Source organism: Cervus canadensis, chromosome 14, assembly GCF_019320065.1.
Source record: "Cervus canadensis isolate Bull #8, Minnesota chromosome 14, ASM1932006v1, whole genome shotgun sequence".
Classification (NCBI taxonomy): Eukaryota; Metazoa; Chordata; class Mammalia; order Artiodactyla; family Cervidae; genus Cervus; species Cervus canadensis.
Window position 1 is genome coordinate 51,929,638 of NC_057399.1, and position 24,149 is coordinate 51,953,786.

Here is a 24,149-nt window from a genome sequence, read left to right on the forward strand (position 1 = left end):
CACTGGACTAGTTCTGACAAGAGAATTTTGCGAGACAGTGATACGTACCTCTTCTTGGCAGTATAAACATCCCAGGCAATTCTCTAGCTTTTGCCTTGCCCTGCTTTCCCTCAACTTTCTTTTCTCTTCCTTTCCTTTCTGATTAAATTTCTGATTTTTGGAAGAACAATGAGAAAACTGCTTGTTGTCAGTACATAGTATTAATAAGCTTTTGCAAACACATTTATTGGGTTATCTAATTACTAAGTATATGATGATTTTGCATTGTATCATTTATAACCTGAAATAGATTTAAATTAACAATTTAGTGAATTGGTCAACCAAAATGATTGAGACTCTACTTGATACCAAGCACTCTTGCTTAGTACCGAACTTATAAAATAGTGTGTGACTCATAGGACTTCATGATATACACACACACACACATACATATATACACATATCATCTATATATGTATACATATATATGATATAAAAATAATGTATTAAGCACCGTAAGAGGAGCATAAAGTATAGTGGAAGGGTAGAGGAAAGAATTTGGAAAGGAGTGGGTACAACTGAAACGCTATGTTGTACATCTGAAGCTCTCACAACACTGCTAGTCAACTATATTCTAATATAAAGTAAATATGTGAAATAATTTTTCAAAAAAGGACAATTGGCTGTTCATAACTGGCTCAATAAATGAATTAATATTTGAAATATACTGAATTTTCTAAAATCTTGATTTTAGTTTATCTTTTTATTTGTCTCAATTATAAAAAGTGGGCTTTTTATGGATTTTTTAAAAATAAATGGTGCACGTTTAAGCAGTTGTTTCACACTGCTATTTTTAAGAGAGAGTGCTGGTGAATAGAATTAGATGAATAGAATTTTTAAAGTATATGCTATTATTTGGCGTTTTTTTTTTTACTTGCGTTCCTTCTCCATTTTTTTTTCTCCAGTGTAGACCATACTTTGGTTCCCCCTAAGAAGTGGACCCTTACAAAGAAATTTTGACATACATGATCTGCTTTTAAGATTTGAGGTAAGAAAGCATTTATTCTACTTTTTATTTTATATCTGAGGAAAATCAAAACAAGAGAAACTCAGTGAATTATCTCGGGCATTGCAAGTGATCCTCCTCTGCATCACTCTACTAAGAGAAAGTACAACTATATTAGCTATAGATACAAGATGTAACTCAGGTGTGAAAGCAAGGCACGAGCTTGAACCATGAAGGGCTATGGAATAAATAACAGAAGATAGTGTAAATATAATCTAATGTAAATGAAATAGATGAGAACTATGTTTGTTTCATCTGACTGATTTAAAACTCACAAGCTGGGGGAACAAAAATGGCAAATTTTTCTAGGTTTACATTCTGCGAGTCTAACATGAACCTTTGTATCTTTTATGATGATAGTTCTGAAATTATATATTTACTTACTTTTCTCTCTCTGTTAGCCCTTCCTTCAAAACCATCCAGTTGAGTTGCTGATGTAAAAGTCTGGGTACATTTTAATGTAATAAAAAATGTAATACAAAGCCCACAAAGCCAGTAAATACCCTCTTTGTCTCTGATGCATGTCAGGAAATTGAAGTAAATAGATTTAAAACTCTAACATTACAGACTATGAGATTAGAAAGCCATTAGCAGTCATAAGCCCATTAGAACTCTGGGCACCCAAAGACTGTTACAGAGAAATTTCTTGACCAGATTAAAAAAATATATCGATATCATCCTTCTTTCATTATTCAATGAAAGGTTTTATTGGATGGCTTGTTGTTAGTATTCTGTTCCTTTCTGTAATGGATGCTTTTAAACAGAAAAAGTTTCATGAGTGTCCTCTTTAAAGGAAAAAAATAAAAATAAAAGAACAGCAAAAGTGACTGCTTATTTCTTTGACATTGTAAGTGAGATGATGTCATTTAACAGTCTGAGTAGAGGAAAAAACTTGACTATTTTCAGTTTCTGTCTGTTTTCTTAGTCTTTTCTTTTGCCTCCCTGTTATTTGTCTATATTCTTCACCAAACAGAGACCTGTGGTAACTGGATCAATGAACATCTTCTCGAGTCTCCTAAAAGTAGTACTGTGTACTCCAGAAGATGATAGGGAAGAGAGAGTGTGCATTCTTATTGCTTCCTCTCAGAGTTTTCATTCAAAATATGGTTTCAAATTGAAATGAAATAACTTTAAGCCTACTATTTAAGTACGGGATCAGAATGGGCAATGATGGGGAAAAGGAGATTAAGGAAAAAAACAAACAAAACTGGTCAATAGGTGTGATCATCTAAGGCACTCACTGATGGACTGAGATAATGAGTAAACTGCAATGTTTTAAAACAGTAAAGATGGTAATGATAACCCTATATGCAAAACAGAAAAAGAGACACAGATGTACAGAACAGACTTTTGGACTCTGTGGGAGAAGGCGAGGGTGGGATGCTTCGAGAGAACAGCATTGAAACATGTATATTATCTATAGTGAAACAGATCACCAGCCCAGGTTGGATGCATGAGACAAGTGCTTGGGCCTAGTGCCCTGGGAAGACTCAGAGGGATTGGGTAGAGAGGGAGGTGGGAGGGGGGATGGGGATGGGGAATACATGTAAATCTATGGCTAATTCATGTCAATGTATGACAAAACCCACTACAATATTGTAAAGTAATTAGCCTCCAACTAATAAAAATAAATGAAAAAAAAATTTTTTTTAATAAATAAATAAAACTGTAATTCATTCTTATTTGTGAAGGTTACCATTTGACATACTTACTAGAATTCCAAATCTTTCTCTAAAAGAGGAGTACATGAATTTTACTATACTGAATTAAGCAAAACCTTTACAAATGAGTGCTTCCATTGTATAGTGTACTAGTTTGCCACTCCCATCCCTACAGTCCTGAGGGGAAAAAAAAAGATGACTGGACTACAGTTAACACTGAAGGGAAATCATGCTATAAGATGACTGATAATTATTGCACTTGGCACAATTCTCTTTATTGATACTTCACTTATATCACTGCAGTTTCCAGTTCTTTCCCATCATTTTATTTTATTAATTTTTCAGTTTGCTCCATTTATAGTTATTTCTCCATCATTTAAAATCTCCATCATTTTCACTCTGGATTACAAGCATTGCCATATTAAATACAAAGGCTAGGAAATAATAATTACAGAAGCGACCTTGCAGTTCCACAAGAAGCTTTACTTTTATTACATTAAAAAGGCACTGACTGAAAACTGAAACTCTATTCTTCCTTTCAACAACCCGAGTCAAAATTATTGTTTAATAATTCATATCAGAACTCAGTCAACGTATTTCTTTGATCAGTACACAACTATATACTGGTAACACAATAGGATTTTTAAAAATCTGACTACAAAAAAAAAAAAAAAATCTGACTACTTTATTACATACCTAGTTGTAGTTTGATTATTTATTAAGCTGACTGATTGTTGGATGAAGCTAGTAGATGCCATTTTGTATAAATGTGAATGCGTTAAATATACAGTTTAAGAATTTGACTTGAAATTTTCAGGGGAAAAAAAATTGTTGACTATTGTCTTATAGTCACGACAGCACTCTTAGAGGTGATCTAATCAAAATGCTTTTTGGATATCTTCCAAGTAGAGGATGGCTGGGGATGATGTTCCAGTCTTCAGTTAGCAACTAATGAGCTATCTAAGTGCTTTTATCTACTCCTGGCTTAATATGAGGCCCAGAAACTATAGAACCAGCAATTGGTAGTACAGGGGCCTGAGCTTCTTGGTTTTATCATACTATACAGCCAATCCATTACAAATGTGCTAGCCACACACATGGGGTGTTAATTGGAGCTTGGCACCCCCTGGAGCATGACAAATTAATTCTCCACCAGTTAGAAATAAACAAACCCTCAAAGGGCTTTTATTAACTACTATGAATTTGGGACTTTTTAACCCTTTTTGAACTACTCCATTTATTTAATACAAGTTTAAATGAAATTAAATCCTAAAAATGTATCTTTATTCTGAAGAGGCAGAAATGCGCTAAAGTATAATTGTGGTTAATATGTGAATTGTCAGATGTGCTTTATTGATTGTATGGTTTGATTTCTTTCCTTATTAATTGAAAAGTCATTTCACAGTTGTTTTCTTTCTTTAAATGTGCTATAGGGTAGTCTCACTGTAATGCAATACTGCATAATGATTAAGAGAGTATCTAAAAAGGCAAGCAAATTTAAAAAGGACTCAGATTTTACAAGTATGAAAACTGTCTCTACTAATTATTTTATTTGTAGCCTTGAGAGGCATCTATTCACTTTGTCCACACATGTAGAATGAGAAATCATAGTATTTTAGGATTGTTGTGAAAATTAAATGTGAATAGCACACATATTGCTGAATATAAAGTCTTTGTATATGGATCATAGCAATTCAAATGTGCAAATCATGGATTATATTTGGAAAAAATTCACACGTCTTTCCCCAGAATATTGCACTAGGGGATCATGTATTTTTAAATATCCTTTCAACATCTGGCAAGACTGAAAAACTTCGTTTTAGTCAGGTTAACCCATTATCAAAGTTTGCATACATGCCTTTGCATACATGCCAGAATATATTACTTCTCTGTACAAGACTCTTTCCAAAAGCCTTTCATCCCAACCAGTGTTAAAGCCATATATTTTTAATAGCCTATGAGTATTTATATTCTCTATAGTTCTCTGTCTACCATTTTTTCTACTCCTGCTATACTGGCCTACTTCTTGATAGTCTAACCTTCAAGGGGAAATAAGCTCCTACCTAAGGATTTAAATTTTTTTGTTCTTCTGATTTCTACATGATTCACTTCTGTATTTCCTTAAGGTTTTTGCTCAAATGTCACCTTCTCATAGAACTTTACTGGCCTCCTTATATAAAAAATAAAGTCCTTCGTCTTGGATCATCCATCCTTTAAGCCATTTTTTATTAGCCTTACCAGAATACAATTTCTGTAAAAGCACGGAATTTTTTTTTTTTCCTTTGCTGCCTACAACAGTTCCTGATACATAGAAAGAACTTGAAATAGCTTGACTAACAATTACAAAATCCAAAGTAGCAGTGAATTAAACAGAACAGTAACCTGTTTTGCTCTCACAGAAGTCCCCCATACATATCCAGATATGGTAGGACATTCCTATGTCAGACTATGGGTTTCTTGTTTTCAGAGTCTTAAGCTTCAGGATAGATGCTTTAACTCTAATCTGGCTCTCCACCTTCCATGTCTGTATTCTAGTTGGCAGAAAGGAGGAAAGAGAAGGCCATACCTCTTTCATTTTAAGAGCATTTTGAAAAAGTTGCAAGTACCACTTCTAATATATATCATTGGCCATTAGTCATATAACCAAACTTGATTACAAGAGATGTTGTAAAATAAAGTGTTTGGGGCAGTCAGACATACAGCTGAAATTCCATAGTTCTGTTATTATAGGAGATGGGAAGAATAGATATTGATGGAAAGCTAGTGGACTCTGGGACATTTCTAAGTGAATATTTGTAGGAACACTATATTAGAAAGGACTAATTTTTAAATTTTATTTTGATTTCATAAATTGAAAAACCCGTTAATTCTAAACCAAAATATCATTACTTATAAGGAGTTATGATTTTGTTATTGTTCAGTCACTAAGTCATGTCCAACTCTTTGTGACCCCATGGACTGAAGCACACCAGGCTCCCCTGTCCTTCATTATCTCCCAGAATTTGCTCAGATTCATGTCCATTGAATTGGTGATGCCATCCAACCATCTCATCCTCTACCATCCACTTTTCCTTTTGCCTTCAATCTTTCCGAGCATCAGGAATTTTTCCAGTGAGTCAGTTCTTTGCATCAGCTGGCCAAAGTATTGGAGCTTCATTTTCATCATGAAACAGTTATGATAACAGTGAAATGTTGTTTTACATTCTTAACAAACCATTGCAAGAATGAATGCAAGTATTCGTTGAAATATTTCATTTTGATATTGGAGAAAAATGCTGTCTACAAAATCTAAACACATGAGTTGAACTCTTAGTTTTCATGTAGACTCAGAGAATAATGTTCCCTAACTGTCTTTCATTCTTCTGTTTGATCCATGCAATAAAGAATAGTGGTTGATTAGCTCAATCAGGTTACCTAGAGTTCAATAAATCCTATTCTGTTCCATTATATTCTATATCTTGAAGTTACCAAAGTCTGCTTTTAAACAAACAATAACAACAAAACTACTTAAAAACAATCTTACTTTGTTTTAAAAAAAAAAAAAAAAGCTTCAGTGAATTTCCCCTGTCAATTGCATTTTCTGCCTCTGAGCCTTCTCTGAGCTATTTCCCTGATCTGTGAGGCAAGGGATTCTGCCTGCCAGCTTCCTGAGCAGATCTAGGGGAAAATTAACACATCCACAACTGAGCTCAAGCATTGCTGACATCTGGTTTACTCATTTTCACAGCACACTTGCACTGCACCCTATTGCCTTCTTCTTATGCACTGTTTTATCATGTGGCTCATTTCAAGAAAATGCATTTAACTTTTAGGTACTACTCTGTGGTATGAAGTGTGGCAAATAGGAAATAAAATAACCTTGAAAGAGCATTTCCACCTATATGCAGCTATAATAATCACTGAGTCTCAAACTTCAGTGCTTATGATATGCTCTGTTTGGTAAAAGCTTTTGAAGCCAGGGTCAATGTTAATACCTAAAGAAACCGATCTCACTTTTGAAGAGAAAACAACAAAATATCAACAACAAATCATCTCTTTACATGGACTGGAATTTATTGCTTCCCAAAAAGATAATTAGCAGTCACTTTTACAGTAATTTATTTAATGGTGCTTTTTTGTTTTAATAGTAAGAAAATGAAACCAAAGTTAAAGGCTTTGGGTTTAATTTCGAGTTCTACCTTTGAAAAGTATTCTGTGTGTTTTCTGTGCTCTATTTTATTTCAATTGCTCCATTTACATATAATGTAAAATTGAGAGACCTCTTTAATGTAGATCCCATTTAATTTAGAATATATGATAAAGCAAATTGTACTAAAGACTGCTTTGATTCTATGGATACAGGTGTTGCTAAGAAAATGTATATTGTAAACAAGATTTTTATTTTAGCATAACATTTACAGTGAAAGACATAATGAATGAATTATTAGTGCTTCATCACTAATAGCAAATTGACAGAAAGGTCTGCCAAAAATAGCTTAATCTGAATTGTTCCAAATAGTATTATTGAAAACATACTTAAAAATGTCTCTCAGTTCAAACTCTAATAATTGTGATTTGTTCTTCTGTTCAGTCATTAACAGTGTATTCTTGAATTTTTTTTTAAGATACATTCTGTTTTAAATGTTTTAAATAAAAAACACTTATTCTTGGTTTGTATCTGAATTTCAACTCATATAACATTGTTATGCTGTTTTATAAATGAAGCACAGGGGAAAGAAGGAAAATATAATTATTACAGTATACATTTATAAGAAATTGATTAATTTGTAAGACCAAGAGATTATTTAAATACCTGTGAGATATTTAACAATATTATCAACTGTCAATTGTTGCTTTGAAAATCATAATAAATATGTTCTCACAACAGTAATCTTTAGATAGAAATGTGTAGGCATAGATGGGTTGAGAGTGGGTGTTAAATTCAACCATATTCCCTATGTAGTCATTAGGAAAGTCTTTAAAATGTAACTTAAATTTTATTACAAATCCTACATTTTAATTGTAAATTTAGTTATGCAGTTAATAAAACTACATTTGTAAGAGGAAATCTTTCTTTTTTTTAATTAATAAAGTGTTAGAATATCTAAATTTAAATTATATTGAATAACAACTCTAAAGGAATAATAGTATTTGAAAAGTAAGGCTAGTACATGAAGTCAAATTATCTAATAAATAAAATTTTTTCTATATCATTTTGCCATCCTGAGTCCCAATGATATGTACATTTGTATCCATGAAAGATGTCATGTTTTGTCTGCTGAAGAGACCACCAGAAAAACCTTTTGATCAAAAAGTTAAGTTTATTAGATCTACGCCCTTAAGGAAGAACCCACATTGCTTCCTATGTGGCTCTGATAGTAAGGAATCTGCTTGTAATGTAAGAGACCCAAGTTGGATTCCTGTGTTGAGAAGACCCCCTGGAGAAGGGGATGGATACACACTCTAGTATTCTTGCCTGGAAAATTCCAGGGACAGGGCAGCCTAGCGGGCTACAGTTCATGGGATCGCATCAGATTACTTTTTTTTTTTTCCACTTAAGGAAGAACCCATCTTGAGTCTTAATAGTGCCTTAGAGGAAGGCATCAGAGGAAAACATGTATAGAGTTTTAGGGCCTAGAGTTGATTATTTTAAGGTAGATCTTGCAAGGACGGGTACTAGTTAGGGTTGGTCAACATTTTTGACATGCTAGCTTAGGATTGGCCAGCACAGCAAATCAAGGATCTTGAAGCATGTCATGATGAACAAGCTCTTAGTCTTGAAAAGTACAAAAGTTCTTTTTAATTGGCTGTTTTAATTGGTTCACAGTCCTATTTTGCAGGGGCCAGTATTTCCTGGAGCAAGCAGCTCAGTTATTTTCACTTATCCTCAATATTGTCTAACATATGAAACTATATCTGTTACTACTGTTATTTAACATAGGAGCAGGTAATTTTCTCAGTTCAAAGTACCTGTTTTGTATGAACACAAACAAAAATTATTAATTAATGCTAGATACTGTTCACACCTTGGTGTATCCCTAAATGCAGCCATTATTATCTAAAACCTATTTAGATATACTTTTCTTCTTTGTGCTATCTCTTTCCTTCTTTGTCAGTTCACAACACAAGGGCTTCCTCATTTATAACACTCCTATTATCAAAACTGATTCAACCTAAAAATAAATGAAATTTTAATTTTGAAAATTAATTATCATGAAAAGTATAAAATTATAACAGTGATACTTTATATAGATTATGTTATTTGTCATATCCTGTCCTCCTATTATTATTGCCATTTAACATGTACTGATACTAAGGCAGATGTAAGTTAAGTAGCTTGGAGATAGAATATGTGTTAATTTCTTTAACCTCTATGGTTAAAGAAAATTTTCTAGGTAAAATAAATATAATCAATAATGAATAAATTAAAGAGACAGATATTAAAAGTTTTAAGTAGACACATTGGTATTTCTATGCCAAACGAAAGTCTAAAGGTTTTCTTCTAAAGAAATGGAATTATTTGGAATACCTAAAATATTTAAATATGTGGAAGAATAAGAGATTTGGTTGGGATGTGAGCTTTCCAAATCCTGGATTCAGTTAACCCAGATTTTTGGACAAATATATCCCTCTTACATTCTATTGTACATATAGTATGCAGCTTTTCTTATACCCTACAAAACATTTTGGATCCCTAATTAGAAGTAGCTTTGGATCCCTAATCTAGGCTATGACTTTCTTCTTCATGCATGTATATATACCACTCCTTAAGTTGCTTCTCATGTTATCAAATGTATTAACAGCTTTCATGGGTTATCTATGTTCTGCATTGCTCTATCTCCAATATTCTTGCAGTTGTTATTTCTGGGGGCTTATATCTAGTAATTCTGCTATATGATCGTACTTTTTGAACAAGTCTGGCTCCTGAGGAATATGAATTAAAAGATGGAGTGATTGGTCTTGCTGCTTCTTTATCCTTTAGTGCCATCCTGTCTAAATCATCACGTTTCATGTATCTGACTTAAAATAGTTTGTGTTTTTGCTAGGAGGAAAAATCATTGGAAAATATAAGATGAGCTCAGTGGATAGAGCTTGCCAACAGAGTGTTCTGGAGAAGGGTAATACTATGGAGTTGGAAATTTCACTTGTTAGATATTTCGTTATCCTGGGCCTTTAAGGACTAATACTTCTGCATGTGTTCTTAAGTCTCCCCCACCAGAATAAACTTGTTGTCTCTAAATTTGCTTATAGCAATTAGAGGGCAAAGAATTGAGAATACTTTGCTATAAACATTAATATAAACTTCCACTTTCAAATGGAAGTAGGAAAAACTCCCTAGCAAAACTATTGATAAAACTGGTAAAAATTACTTTAAAAAAAGCATTTACTCTCTGGGGAAATTGTCCTAAGGGTACACAGGTAATGAAGAAACATTTATCCAGAATTGAAATGAGAAGTAGATAATTCAACAATAGTTGGATAATTCAGTGTTCTACTTTCCCAAATGGACAGAATTGCTAAGCAAAAGATCAGCAAGGACGTAGCTGATTTAAATGACAGCATAAAGCAATTAGATTCAATAGATATCCATAGAACATCCCATTTAACGACAATGGAATAAATATTCTTCTCAAGAGCACATGGAATACCATCTATGAAAGACAATATATGAGGCCATGAAACATGATTCAATAAATGTAAGAGGCTGAAATCATAGAAAGTATGTTTTCTAATAACAATAAAATTAAATTAGAAATCCAAACCCACAAAGAAATTTGGGGAATTAATGCATATGTAGGCATTAAATATCACTTTCCTAAACAACAAATGGGATAAGGAAGAAATCACAAGGGAAATTAGAAAATACTTTGTTCTAATTAAAAATGAAGACATTAATATATATGAGATGCAGTTAAAGCTGAAAAACATTAGTTCACTTTGGTGAAATAGACAAATCCCAAGAAGGTCAAAAAGTACTGAAAGTCACTTGAAGAAATAGAAAATCTGAATAACCTATACTAGTGAAGAGATTTAAAAAACAAAATACCCCTAAAATGCCCAGAGTCAAATGGCTTTACTGGTTAACTCTGCCACATGTTTAAAAAGTGATTAATATCATTTTCTCACAAATTATTCCAAAATATAGAAGAGGAAGGAGTACTTCCCAACTCATTACATTAAGCCTATATTTCCTTGTATGGAAGACATTCTGGCAGTTTATTTATTTATTTATTTTTTGGCAGTTGTTTAAAAGGTAAAAATATAGAAACAGCATCTGACCTAGCAGCTCTACTAGATAAACCCCAAAGAAATGAAAACATGCATCCACACGTAAACATATACAGAAATATTCTTAGCAGTTTTACTCAAAGAGCCAAAAAATGGAAACAACACAGATGTCCATGAACTGATAGATGGATTAATAAAGAATGGCATAGCCATTAAAGGGAATATGATTTAGTAATTAAATAAAGGAATAAAGAACTGTTGTTGTTTTAGTTGCTAAATTATGGCCAACTCTTTTGGGACCCCATGGATTATAGCCTGTCTGGCTCCTCTGTCCATGGGATTCTCTAGGCAAGAATACTGGAGTGGGTTGCCATTTCCTACTCCAGGGGATCTTCCTGACCCAGGATTGAACCTGCATCTCCTGATTATACTAGAATTTATGGTGGTAATAACTGCACAACTCTGTGAATATATTAAAAAACATTAAGGGATTTCTCTGGTGGTCCAGCAGTTCAGACTCTGCACTTCCACCACAGGGGGTGCGGGTTTGATCCCTGGTCAGGGAATTAAGATCCTACATGCTGTGTGGTGTAGCCAAAAGATAAAAAATTGAATAGTACACCTTAAATAGGGAATCATATATGTGTATGTGAATTAGATAAAGCTATTATAAAAGTAATGCCTATTTCACTCATTTCTGTGATTTATTTAAAAACATGCCATGCTAAGTCACTTCAGTCGTGTCCAGCTCTTTGCAAGTCTGTGGACTGTAGCCCTCCAGGCTCCTCTGTCCATGGGATTCTCCAGGCAAGAATACTGGAGTGGGTTCCCGTGCCCTCCTCCAGGGGATCTTCCCTACCCTGGGATCGAACCCCAGTCTCTTATGCCTCCTTCATTGGCAAGTAGATTCTTTACCACTCGTGCCACTAAGCAGGGATCTGTATTTACATATACTTAGTAATAAGTTTATGTGTGGGAGCAGAAGTTAACAATGCACACTGTGTACATCTTCATATGATATTTGGGATCTGAAAGAATTGTTCACCTTCATATAAATGAACACTAAATTTCCTGAGTAAGAGTTATTCATTGCAGCTTATACAATCAGTTCCTGCTAAGTGAACATGTTCACCCTTCAGGAGACTTCTGATGGTTAGCAACGAAAATCCCAACTATTGAGTTTTTATCATTATGACTAACAAACCCATGGGGAAGACAGTAAAAAATAAGAGCAAAATTCCATGATATTTTAAAATTTCCTCATGGAGATATTAATTTTGAATAAAACATGAACATTTTGGTCCCCTGGTTTTTAAACAAATGGTTGCTTAATTGAAAATGTGTCCTAAAGCACTATAGTGATCATCTCACTTCCATAATATTATTGCTTCAAGCATATGCATTTTGATACATATTCTGGCATTTCACAATATGTACATACTACATAATCAAATGGCATAAAATATTCAGATAAAGCATAAGACATCCAAACAATGTCTTGAAAAATAAAGTTATGACAAGTGTGTTATTAGGAGATTATATAATATATATATATGTAAGAAAAAACTGAATTTGTTTACATTATTAGTATTTTACAGGATTTATGCTTTTTTCCCCTCAGGAATATTATATGTATGTATTTTTCTTTTTGTTTACTGCAGCTGAGTTGATAATTGTTTTTCCAAATGTCACAGCTGCAAGAACATATTTCAAAAATGTTATGACCACAGGTATTAAATTCACCTCCTACTTCTTGGGAGTTTATATTTTTTAGCCTATAATTATAGAATCTGGTCTTTTAGCCTTCTTTTCACTTTTTGAGTTAGTAGCGGGCATCAACGGTAGCTCATCTAATTTCGACAACCTTGAATGTATTTGAATATCTAAGGAAACATTGTGATCTTTGCTCAGAATCTTCTCCCGAGATTGTCTTCTTTTCTAGCTTGTGTGTGTGTGTGTGTGTGTGTGTTTCCTAAAGCAAGGAAGCTGAAGTCAGAAATAATGTGCAGTGAAAGAAAATAAATCTGAGCTTCTTGATACAAGAGGAAAAAAACTGCTTCTTTTGTGTAAATTCACTTTTTCCAATTTTTTTTGTTTTAATTTTTATTGAAGTAGAGTTGATTTACAGTGTTGTACTGGTTTCAGGTATATGTAGATGTTTTATTTTTAATCTGGCAAATTACTAGGAGGATGATAATACACACAGTAGTTGCAGTGTTCTGATTTGGTCCCACCCAAAACAATTGTGGGTTCCCTGGTGGCTAAGATGGTAAAGAATCTGCCTGAAATGCAGAAGACCCAGACTCAGTCCCTGGGTTGGGAAGATTCCCTGGAGAAGGAAATGGCCATCCACTCCAGTAATTTTGCCTGAGAAATCCCATTGACAGAGGAGCTTGACGGGCTACAGTCCATGGGGTTACAAGGAGTCGGACATGACTGAGTGACTAACAAGCACACAAAACAACTGTATATTTTATCTTCCAAGAAGGTTGAACTGTAATGATTAGCAGTAAGGCCTAAAAGGACTGGAGTAATCGAGTTCCAGTGAACTCTTCAAGGCTCCTTTCTTACTGAGGATGGTGTTAAAATTAAATAGGAGAAGGACCACAGGAAAGCAGGCAAGAATAAGTCCAAATAGAAGTGGGGGAGGGGAACAAAAGAGAAAATCTCAGAAAGCATGTACCATAGTTTTTAGCACTACCCTTACGTAGCAGAAGGGGGAGCTCTGGGAAGTTAAAAATACTCCTAGTCAATCCCCTTTTTTCCGGGTTTGGGAAAATTAAATTCAAATAGGAATGTACAACAGAAAAGTATCATGGTTAAATTTCATAGAAAATTATTTGAAGAAAAAAGAATGTAGAGTCTTAGACTGAAGTACTGAAGTACAAAGTAAAAACAAGAACAAAATTTAAATATAAAGTAACAAAGGAAGTGATAAAAAGATTGCAGAGAAGGTGATAAGTACTGAAGATCAATAAAGAGGATTAGGCATACAGATACTAGAGTTTCTAAAGGACCTAAGAAAAGCATCAGAGAAAATTATGAAAGTGTGTATTTCAAGGAAACTTTCCTTTAAATAAATGTTTAAACTTTACCTTAAAAGACAAACTGTGAACCTGAGAATATTGGCTATGATGACCAACAAAACTTAGTATAGTAAAATTATTGTCCTTAAGACGAGGAAAAAATTGAGAATGTGACTTGAAAGGGAAATAAAACTAGATCATCACCTGACTTTTCAGTAACTATTTTTATACAAAATAATTGAGTACAATACTCAACTTATTCAAGAAAAGAACATAAGAACCATGGATTTTATATCCAGGAAAATTGACCTCCATATATAAAGGACTTTGTAAAGGATACTGTAAAACTAATATCAAGTGACAAAATCTCAGAGAATATGGTTCTTATAAGACCCTCCTAAATATTTTACTTAAGAATAAGCTTCAAGAAAACAAAATGGCTAGAGAGGCACATAGTAGAGAAGAGATTAGCGTTAAATGGGTGATTCTTAAACTAAATGAGAACTAAAAGGGGAGAAAATAGCACACAGTTCCCATCTGTCGTGATGATTTAGTTAGAGGACAATGACTGAAAATGAGGAGGATGAGGATAGCATATATCAACTATCAATAAAAAAATAATAATTGGTGATATAAAAGTATTATTAACATTGTTAGTCTAAAACTGTTGTATATGAGAAGGCACTGAAGATATGTAATTATAGTTCATCTGAGTTCCATCATCCCTATTGTTCTAGAAAACTAGAATTCTCATTGTGAAACTAAGGAGATTCAGATGTAATATAGAAAAGGTTAAGTATAAAACCCTGAATACCACGTATGTAATAGGAATATCATTATAAAACATGAAGTACTTTACCTTTTATATATTTATACATAACTTATATACACATGTGTGTTTATATATGTATGTGTATGTAAATGCACACACACACACACAAGATTTCAGCTAGTATACATATTCCTAATAAATATCCTTAGCTCTGTCCTTCAAAAACATGATAGAAACAATGACCAGCTCAGCAGTAGTTTGCTTCCCAAGTCCTAATAATGATCCTGATTTATTATTCCCCATTTGAAGAAAATAGGGTCTTGTAGAGAAACAAATGATCCTTGTTCTGGGGCAGAAAATATACGAGATGAGCCTGGGACATCTTGACATACTAGTTGTCAAGAAAGTTTTCCAAGAAAATAAAAGGGCCTAGGAACCCTCTCCCTCTTGGGGGCGGGGCGGGGGAAAGGCATTACTGAACACAAATATTAGAAACTGAGTATTTTAGCCATGTATTGGGTTAAAAGATACAGTAAATGAAGTAAGAGGGCTTCCCTGGTGGTTCAGTGGTAAAGAACTCTCCTGCCAATGCAGGAGATGCAAGTTGAACCCCTGGGTAGGGAAGATCTCATGGAGAAGGAAATGGCAACCCATTCTAATATTCTTGCCTGGGAACTCCCATGGACAGAGGAGTTTGGTGGGCTGCAGTCCATGGGGCTGCAAAAGAATCAGACACTACTTGGCGACTAAGCCACAACAAGTAAGAGCTTGAATTGAGACAAAACTTCGACAGTATGTCCTTGTTGGTAATTTCTTTGAAATTCAACCTCTGTGATAAAAAGCTGGCTGATCTCCCAAAATATGAAAGATTTGCTTCGTGGGCCAACTCTTAAAAATAATGCTTAAATATTTAAGAGATAGTGTCATAGCTTGTTCACTGTATGCTCTATAAACACAAATTGATTTTTATACCATCTCCAACTGATTAAATCATTCTGAAAAGGTCAGTGTTTTAGTTAATTTTGAATTTGGGTTATGTATCAAAGAAGTTGTTTTTCCCTAGTACAAGTCATAAAAATTTGATACCTTGTAAGAGGGATTTAAGAAAAATTTTCCAATGAAGTATGAATAAAATAACAGATAAATGTTTGTATTTTAAAGGATTCTACTAAAAAACTGTGACTTCCCTGCTGAATACCTATCATATCCAAATTGTAGTGAATAATTGATATCAATAACAAAATAGCTTTAGTCATAAAGGAAAACATATACATTTTATTATATGTCTATATTATGGGACATCAGTAAGCCATATCCCATTTGTTACCTTGACTAGCTCTCAATACAATGTAAAATTTTAAACGAACACAACTGTGACTCCTACATCTCACATACCAACTCATCCAGCTGCTGAAACACGGAGATTCTTGTTATTTTAGTTTTGTAAATAGAGTCAAAAAATATTTTTTTAAATTGCTACATGCTTACTATCTTAGATCTAACCTTTAATTGACCCATTAAAGAAAAAAAAATTGTTGTAGCATTACTATGAATCAGGCTTTAATTAAAATAGTTCTGAACTTGTGAATACTTTAGCTAATTAATATATAAATATTAATTTTTAAGTATTAGAATAATTTAGAAGGAAGCACAAGTCTAGCTTATTATTGATTGCATCATCAATTCCCGATTACTCTAGAAATATCATCTCCCATCTTCTTGGCTATGTCACTGCTCCACAGATTTGATGTCTCTTGTAGCAACCTTTGCTTGGAGAACTCCATGGACAGAGGGGCTTGAGAGGTTACAGTCCATGGAGTCACAAATAGTTGGACACGACTGAGCAGTGAACACTTTTAGCAACCTTACCAGTAACTACTTCAACACTTGCTTATTTGTAACTACATATGTCTGGTTTACTTTGTATGCACAGAAGTCCCTTAAAATGTTCACACTTAACCCTTCTCCTGTTCTGCAGTTTAAAAGAGAAAATATTCTATAAAAATGGTGTCATATAAGTCAGCAATTAGAGAAGTAGGTCAACTTGCTAACACTGTCTTCAAGTAATAGTTTTATTTATTTTGAAGAAAGAAGTGGTCCATTATTTGTCTTGAAGCATAGCTTAAAGATATTTGCCATACGCATTTAAATGTAAACACAAGACACATCAAAAAGTTAAAATATGTTATCTTAAACCAAACCTACCATAATATAACATCTTCTGAATTATGTATTTGATTTTGAAAATATAGTCTCATTTACTTAATACAAATCCCTCTGTGTTTTCTCCTTTGAACACAGGGAATGATGAAAAGAAATACTTTGTATCTGAAGTGGTTTCATTTCTTGTAAGCCAAAACTGGTCATATTCATCTACAGCTGTGGATTAGAAACAGAACTTGGATTTAAGGAGATAAAAATGACAGATTCATGAGATTAGAACTCCTAAAGTGATATCCAATAAGTAACAGTCTGGACCAGAAAGGGAAAATACCCTACTAATGCAGGTAACACTCATCAACTTGTCTGTATGTTGAATTTGGGTAGAGAGGTATTTCTCCTGAAAAATCTTAGTCTAAACCAGATCTTCCACTATATTATCAAATTTTTATGATCTGTAGTGTTAAAACCAACAGAAGAAAATTATATTAAAATTACTTACAGGTCAGTTTTATATGTATAACATTTAGTTCTTATTTTAACTTGGTTCTCTGTCTGCCATGGAACAAATCATATACATGACCAGAAGATGATTTAAATTTTATTTTTACATTCTGAGATGAATCAGGATGTTGAGATTTTTGGTTTGGCTTTATTTGTGTGTATAAATGTTGTTGTTCAGTTGCTAAATTGCGTCCAACTCTTTGTGACCTCATGGACTATAGCACACCAGGCTTCTCTGTCCTTCACTATCTACCTGAGTTTGCTCAAACTCGTGTCCATTGAATCGGTAATGCCTTCCAACCATCTCATGCTCTGATGCCCCCTTCTCATCCTGCTGTCAATCTTTCATAGCATCAGGGTTTTTTCCAATGAATTGGCTCTTCAAATCAGGTGGCTGAAGAATTGGAGCTTCAGTATCAGTCCTTCCAATGAATATTCAGGTTTGATTTCCTTTAGGATTGACTGGTTTGATCTCTTTGCATTCCAGGGGATTCTCAAGGGTCTTTTCCACCGCCACAATTTGAAAGCATCCGTTCTTTGGCTTTCAGCTTGCCTTAAGGTCCAACTCTCACATCCGTACATGACTACTGGAAAAGTAATGCATCTGCTTTTTAATACACTGTTTAGGTTTGTCATAACTTTTCTTCCAAGGAGTAAGACTTTTACATTTTGTGGCTGTAGTCACCATCCTTAGTGATTTTGGAACCCAAGAAAATAAAATCAGTTACTGTTTCCATTTATTCCTCACCTATTTGCCCTGAAGTGACGGGACCAGATGCCATGATCTTAGTTTTTTGAATGTTGAGTTTTAAACCAGCTTTTTCACTCTCCTCTTTCACCTTCATCAGGAGACTCTTTAGTTCTTTTTCACTTTCTGCCATTAAAGTGGTATCATCTGGATATCAGAGGTTGTTAATATTTCTCCTGGCAATCTTGATTTCAGCTTGTGATTCATCCAGCCCTGCATTTTCCATGATGTACTCTGTGTATAAGTCATATAAGCGGGGTTACTATATACATCCTTGGCATACTCCTTTCCCAATTTTGAACCAGTCCACTGTTTCATGTAAGTTTCTAATTGTTGATTCTTGATCTGCATACAGATTTCTGAGGAGGCAGGTGAAGTGGTCTGGTATTCCCATCTCTAAGAATTTTCCAGTTTTTGTGATCCACACAGTCAAAGTGTAGTCAATGAAGCAGAAGTAGGTGTTTTCCTGGAATTCCCTTGCTTTTTCTATTGCCCAGTGGATGCTGACAATTTGATCTCTGGTTCCTCTGCTTTTTTAAATTCAACTTGTACTTTTGGAATTTCTCAGTTCACATACTGTTGAAGCCTAGCTTGAAGGATTTTGAGCATTATTGTGCTAACATGTGAAATGAATGCAATTGTGTTGTAGTTTGAACATTCTTTGGCATGGTCTTTCTTTGGGGTTGGAAAGAAAACTGCACTTTTCTAGTCCTGTGGTCATTGTCGAGTTTTCCACATTTGCTGACATATCGAGTGCAGCACTTTAACAGCATCATCTTTTAGGATTTGAGATAACTCAGCTGGCTTTTCATCACCTCCACTAGCTTTTTTCATAGTAATGCTTCCTAAGGTCCACTTGACTCAAGAATGTCTGACTTTAGATGAATGACCACAGCATTGTGGTTATCCAGGTCATTAAGACCTTTTTTATATAGTCTTCTGTGTATTCTTGCCGTCTCTTCTTAATATCTTCTGCTTCTGTTAGGTCCTTGCTGTTCCTGTTCTTTATTGTGCCTATCTTTGCATGAAATGTTCCCTTGGTATCTCAAATTTTCTTGAAGAGATCTCTCATCTTTTCCATTCTATTGTTTTCCTCTGTTTCTTTGCTTTGACCACTTAAGAAGGCCTTCTTATTTCTCCTTGCTATTCTCTGCATTCAGTTGGGTATATCTTTCCTTTTCTCCTTTGCTTTTCCCTTCTCTTCTTTTCACAGCTGTTTGTAAGGCCTCCTCAGACAGCCATTTTTTCTTCTCATATTTCTTTTTCTCAGGATGGTTTTGGTCACCAAAACCAACCATAGTTGGGATATTACGAACCTCCATCCATAGTTCTTCAGGCCCTCTATCAGACCTAACCCCTTGAATGTATTCATTACCTCCACTGTGTACTCAGAAGGGATTTGATGAGGTCATAGTTGAATGGTCTAGTGGTTTCCTATACTTTTTTCAATTTAAGCCTGAATTTTATGTATGTGTGTATGTATGTATTTTGTTGTTGTTATTATTGTTTTGTTGTGTGTGTTTGATTGGTTATTTAAAAATTTTAAATATTTTTTTTATCAATATGGTATTTTAAATGTAATTCAGTGAAAATGGTGGGCTGTCATATGAGAATTAAAATTTTAGCCAGTTGTTTTTTCTGAAATTTGGCTACTTTGCATTATGATGTTTGGCAAAGAAAAGAAAAACAATCTCTTTCAGAAATCATAAATTTCTATAATTTGATTTCTTTATCATGAGTGTAGCTCTAATTACCCAGAATTTCAGGCTGGAGGCCACTTCTGGGTGATTGACTCAGAGGCCTTGGTGATAGTAATGTAGCTATTGTACATGTTTTTAAAATTTATATCTAAATATTTTTCTCTTTAGTGGTAATAAAAATGGTATTTTATATTTAATTTCAAATTTCCATTGTTTACTGTTAGAATATAGGAAAGCAATTGACTTTTGCATATTTAGCTTGCATCTGGTAACTGTGTTATAATCACTTATTAGTTCTGGTATAATTTTGTTGATTCTTTGTGTTTTCTTTGTGTACAATTATATCATCTGCAAACATAGACTGTTTTACTTCCTCCTTCCCAATATGGGCTTTTTCTTTTCTTTCTTTTGGTTTTTCTGTATTAGCTATGACTTCCAATATACTGTTGAGTAGGATTGATAAAAACAGATGTCCTTGCCTTGTCCCTGATGTTAACAGAAAACCATCTAGTTCCTAACATTAGTTATGAGGTTAGCTGTGAATTTTTTGTGGATGTTCTTTATCAAGTCAGTGAAGTTCCCCTTTATTCCTAGCTTGCTGAGTTTTTTTTTTTAATCATGAATGGGTAATGAATTTTGTTATATTTTTTGCATATGTTGATATGATATTATTTTTCTTCACTAAACTGTTGTGATGATTGTATCAGTTGATTGTCAAATATCAAACGAGCATTGCACACCTGAGGTAAATCCCATTTGGTTATGTTATATAACTATTTATACATTTTTAAATTCAGTATTTGCTAATATATCATTGAGGATCTTTACTTCTATGTTTGTGAGAATTATTGGTCTGTAGTTTCCTTGTCTTGAAACATCTTTGGTTTTTATATTAGGTTGATGCTGGCCTCATAGGATGAGTTAGGATGTATTCACCCTATTTTCTAGAGGTCATCGTTGAGAATTGGTGTAATTTCCTCATTAGCTGTTTGGCAGAATTCACCAGTGAAAACATCTGTGCTAGTATTTTGTTATGTGAGGTTATTAATTATTGATACAATTTCTTTAGTAAATATATGACTATTAGGATTACGTGTTTTTCCTTGTGTAAGGTTTGATAGGTTCTGTCTTTCAAGGAATTTATATAAGTCATCTAAGCTTTCAAATATGCGGGCATAGCCTTGTTCATAATATTTATTTATTATCCTTTAATGTTGAAGGGACTAGAAGTGATCTCTTTCATTTCCTATATTAGCAATTTGTATCTTTTCTTTTTTTCTTGGCAAGAAGTTTATCAATTTTACTGAGTTTTCATAAAAAAACAGTTTTTGGTTTTGTTGATTTTCTTTATTGATTTCTTGTTTCGAATTTCCTTGATTTCTGATCTATTTTTTTTAGTTATTTCCTTCTGCTTGGTTTCCATTTTATGCAAGCTCATTTTACAATTTCTCTCAATATTTCTTTACTATTTTTTTTCCATTCTGAAATACATTTCTAATACATTTACTGATATTTGGTTTGGAACTTATATCAGCATTTAAACATGCTATTTCATTGTTCATTTCATAAACATTTCATAAGCATCATAAACATTCATTTCAATAAACATTGCTATTTCACAGTTCATTACAGCTTAATTTCAGATGAGATGTCACTGTCATTGATTTTTTTAATTTTTGAAAGTTAGATGTCTTTACCAGCTTTCAGACTTTTCTTGTTTTTGCTTTCTGTAGTTTGACTTATATGAGCCCAGGTACGTTTGGAAAAGGAAGTGACAACCCACTCCAGTTTGCTTGCCTGGAGAATCCTTTGGATAGAGGAGCCTAGTGAACTGTAGTCCATGGGGTCACACTGAGTTAGACACGACTGACTAACACTTTACTTTTATGCTTCTATGTTCTCCTCTTAGGTTATTTTCAACTTGTGAACTGGTAATTTTTTTTTTTCAGTTTTTGAGTATTCTCAGGCATCATCTTAAATATATATTCAATTATACATTCATAAGAACTCTCCAGTGTTTTTCATTTATTTATTGTGCAATTTTCTTCAATTTCCATTTTTCCTCTATTGTTTTGCTTGACAATTTTTATTGCTTTTCTTCCATCAATCCTGTCTTATGCTAATTCTATGTGATATTCTAATAAAACACTGTCACAATTTTCATTCACATGGCAAACTTGATCTTAGCCAGATATTCAAGGCAAGTAAAATTATAAAGTTTAGGAAAAAACATATGAAGTTGTCACTCTGGCAAAAATATGATTGTTTATATAGAAAATCGAATGACTCTATGGGTATACTTTTCTAATTGACAGTGAGTGTATCAAATTTATTGAAGACCAGATCATTGTAGAAAACAAACATAAGATTTTAAATGATGTCATTTATTACTGCATTAGAAAACATCAAATGCCTATGAGTAAATGTAACAAAATATGTGCAAAATTTCTACACTTCTGTAAAAGATAAATATGAATTTTTAAAAATCTAAGTAAATTTCTTGAATTAGGAAATGTTTTAAGATTTGAAAACACTATTTTAGGACTATTTTATAAATTCAATGGAATCATATTCAAATCATATAAAAGTTTTACACTTATGTAAATCCAAAATTTCATTCTAAATTGATAGTTAAAAGTCCTGAATAGTCAAGGAAAACTCAAAAAAAGAAATGCAAACTTGGATAAACTAAAGATTTAGATATTAAAAAGCCATTAAAAATATCGTATATTATGGTATTTGGTTTAAGAAGAGACAAAAAACAATGAAACATACATTAGCATTCTTTTGATTAGTGACTACAGCAAGAAAAGAGGAAAATTAAATGGTTTGAATTCAACTGAGCATTCACATTTTTAAGAAAGGAATCATAGCCCTTGATTAATATCATATGTGAGTCAATTACAGATATAGTATAGATTAAAAAAAAGAAAAGTAAAACAATAAAGCTTTTTGATGAAGCATATTTATTATCTTGGAACAGGCTGTTTCTTCAGCAGAATACAATGTGACATGATAGTTGATAAATTAAACTCCATTAAGATTAAGTCCTGGTATTAATTAAAGTGTACCATTTAGAAGGCTAAATTTCAGCCAAATAGTGTGAGAAAAATGTATGCAATGCATAAATCTAGCAAAGACCTGTACCTAGATAATATGTAATGGTCACAACAAAATACTAAGAAAAAGGCAAATAGGCCAATAAATAATGGGTAAAAGGCTTGTTCAGACTTTTCAAATGAGGATTTGCCAGTTGTCAATATGCATAGTAAGAGATGTTCAAGTGCGTATTCATCAGAAGAATGAAAGTTAGATACAACTACATAGCCAGAAGAATGGGTAAAATAAAAATGACACACAATACCAACGTTTATTGAAGATGTAGATCAATGGAAATTTCTATGCACTTCTGTTGGGAATGTAAATTGGTAAAATTACTTTGGAAAATTGTGCTGCAATACCTACTAACATAGAACATACATTTACTGAGCCAATTACCATAAAGTAATTTCTCTTTACTCCAGAAATGCATGCACATGCACATGTATAAGGATGGTCCCGGAAGCATTATTTATAATAACCAAACACTGGAAAAAATAAAAACATTCACAACAGTAGAATGCACAAATAAATCGTTGTATATTAAAGAACATTGAACAAACTTTACAACATATAGCAAAATGGATGAAATTCTAAACATAATTTGAATAAATAAAGCTAGTGATAAAAGAATATATATGATTCCATTTACATACAGTTTTTAAAAATAGGGAAAACAAAATATAATATTTCAAAATACCTACCAGTTGGTAAAACTATACAAAAAAAGTAAGAAAGCATTTATTTTCCATTACCATCAAAATAGTGGTTGTATCCTGCTGGGAGGAAAGAAATTATTAATTGCAGAGTCATGCAAGGATCACCTGAAATGCTGGCAATATTTTACCTTTTGACCTGGTAGGCATTATGCAAGAATTCCTTCAGAATAATTTATTGAACAGTACATACTTTTTTTGTGCACATTATTTATCCATAAACATTTCATAGTAAGTTTAAAATGCTTTTTAAAAACTAAAATTATGTGTGATTCATTAAAAGATATTTCAGATTAAGTGAGCATTCTGATTCTTAAAGGTAGATTGACAGTTGTGGTGAAAATAACACGTTGTGTCATGCTAAATAGACTAAGTTAGTTTTTGTTTTGAAAAATTAATTTCTAAAATAGATGAGTGAAGGGGATATTAACAAAGAAACTAGTTAAATTTGAATGAGAACCACAAAATCTAAGTGACAGTCATAATAGATAACTGTGTTTAAAATTAGAG

The 24,149-nt window shown here is 33.2% G+C and overlaps 1 long non-coding RNA gene across 1 annotated transcript in view; it reads left to right on the top strand.

Annotated features, from left to right (window-relative positions):
- The window catches only part of LOC122453191, a 254,095-nt gene that overhangs the window by 88,848 nt on the left and 141,098 nt on the right, over positions 1–24,149 (top strand). The window contains exon 2 of the long non-coding RNA XR_006272971.1: positions 945–1,027. This is a non-coding gene — a long non-coding RNA (uncharacterized LOC122453191). The remainder of the gene's footprint in view (positions 1–944; positions 1,028–24,149) is intronic.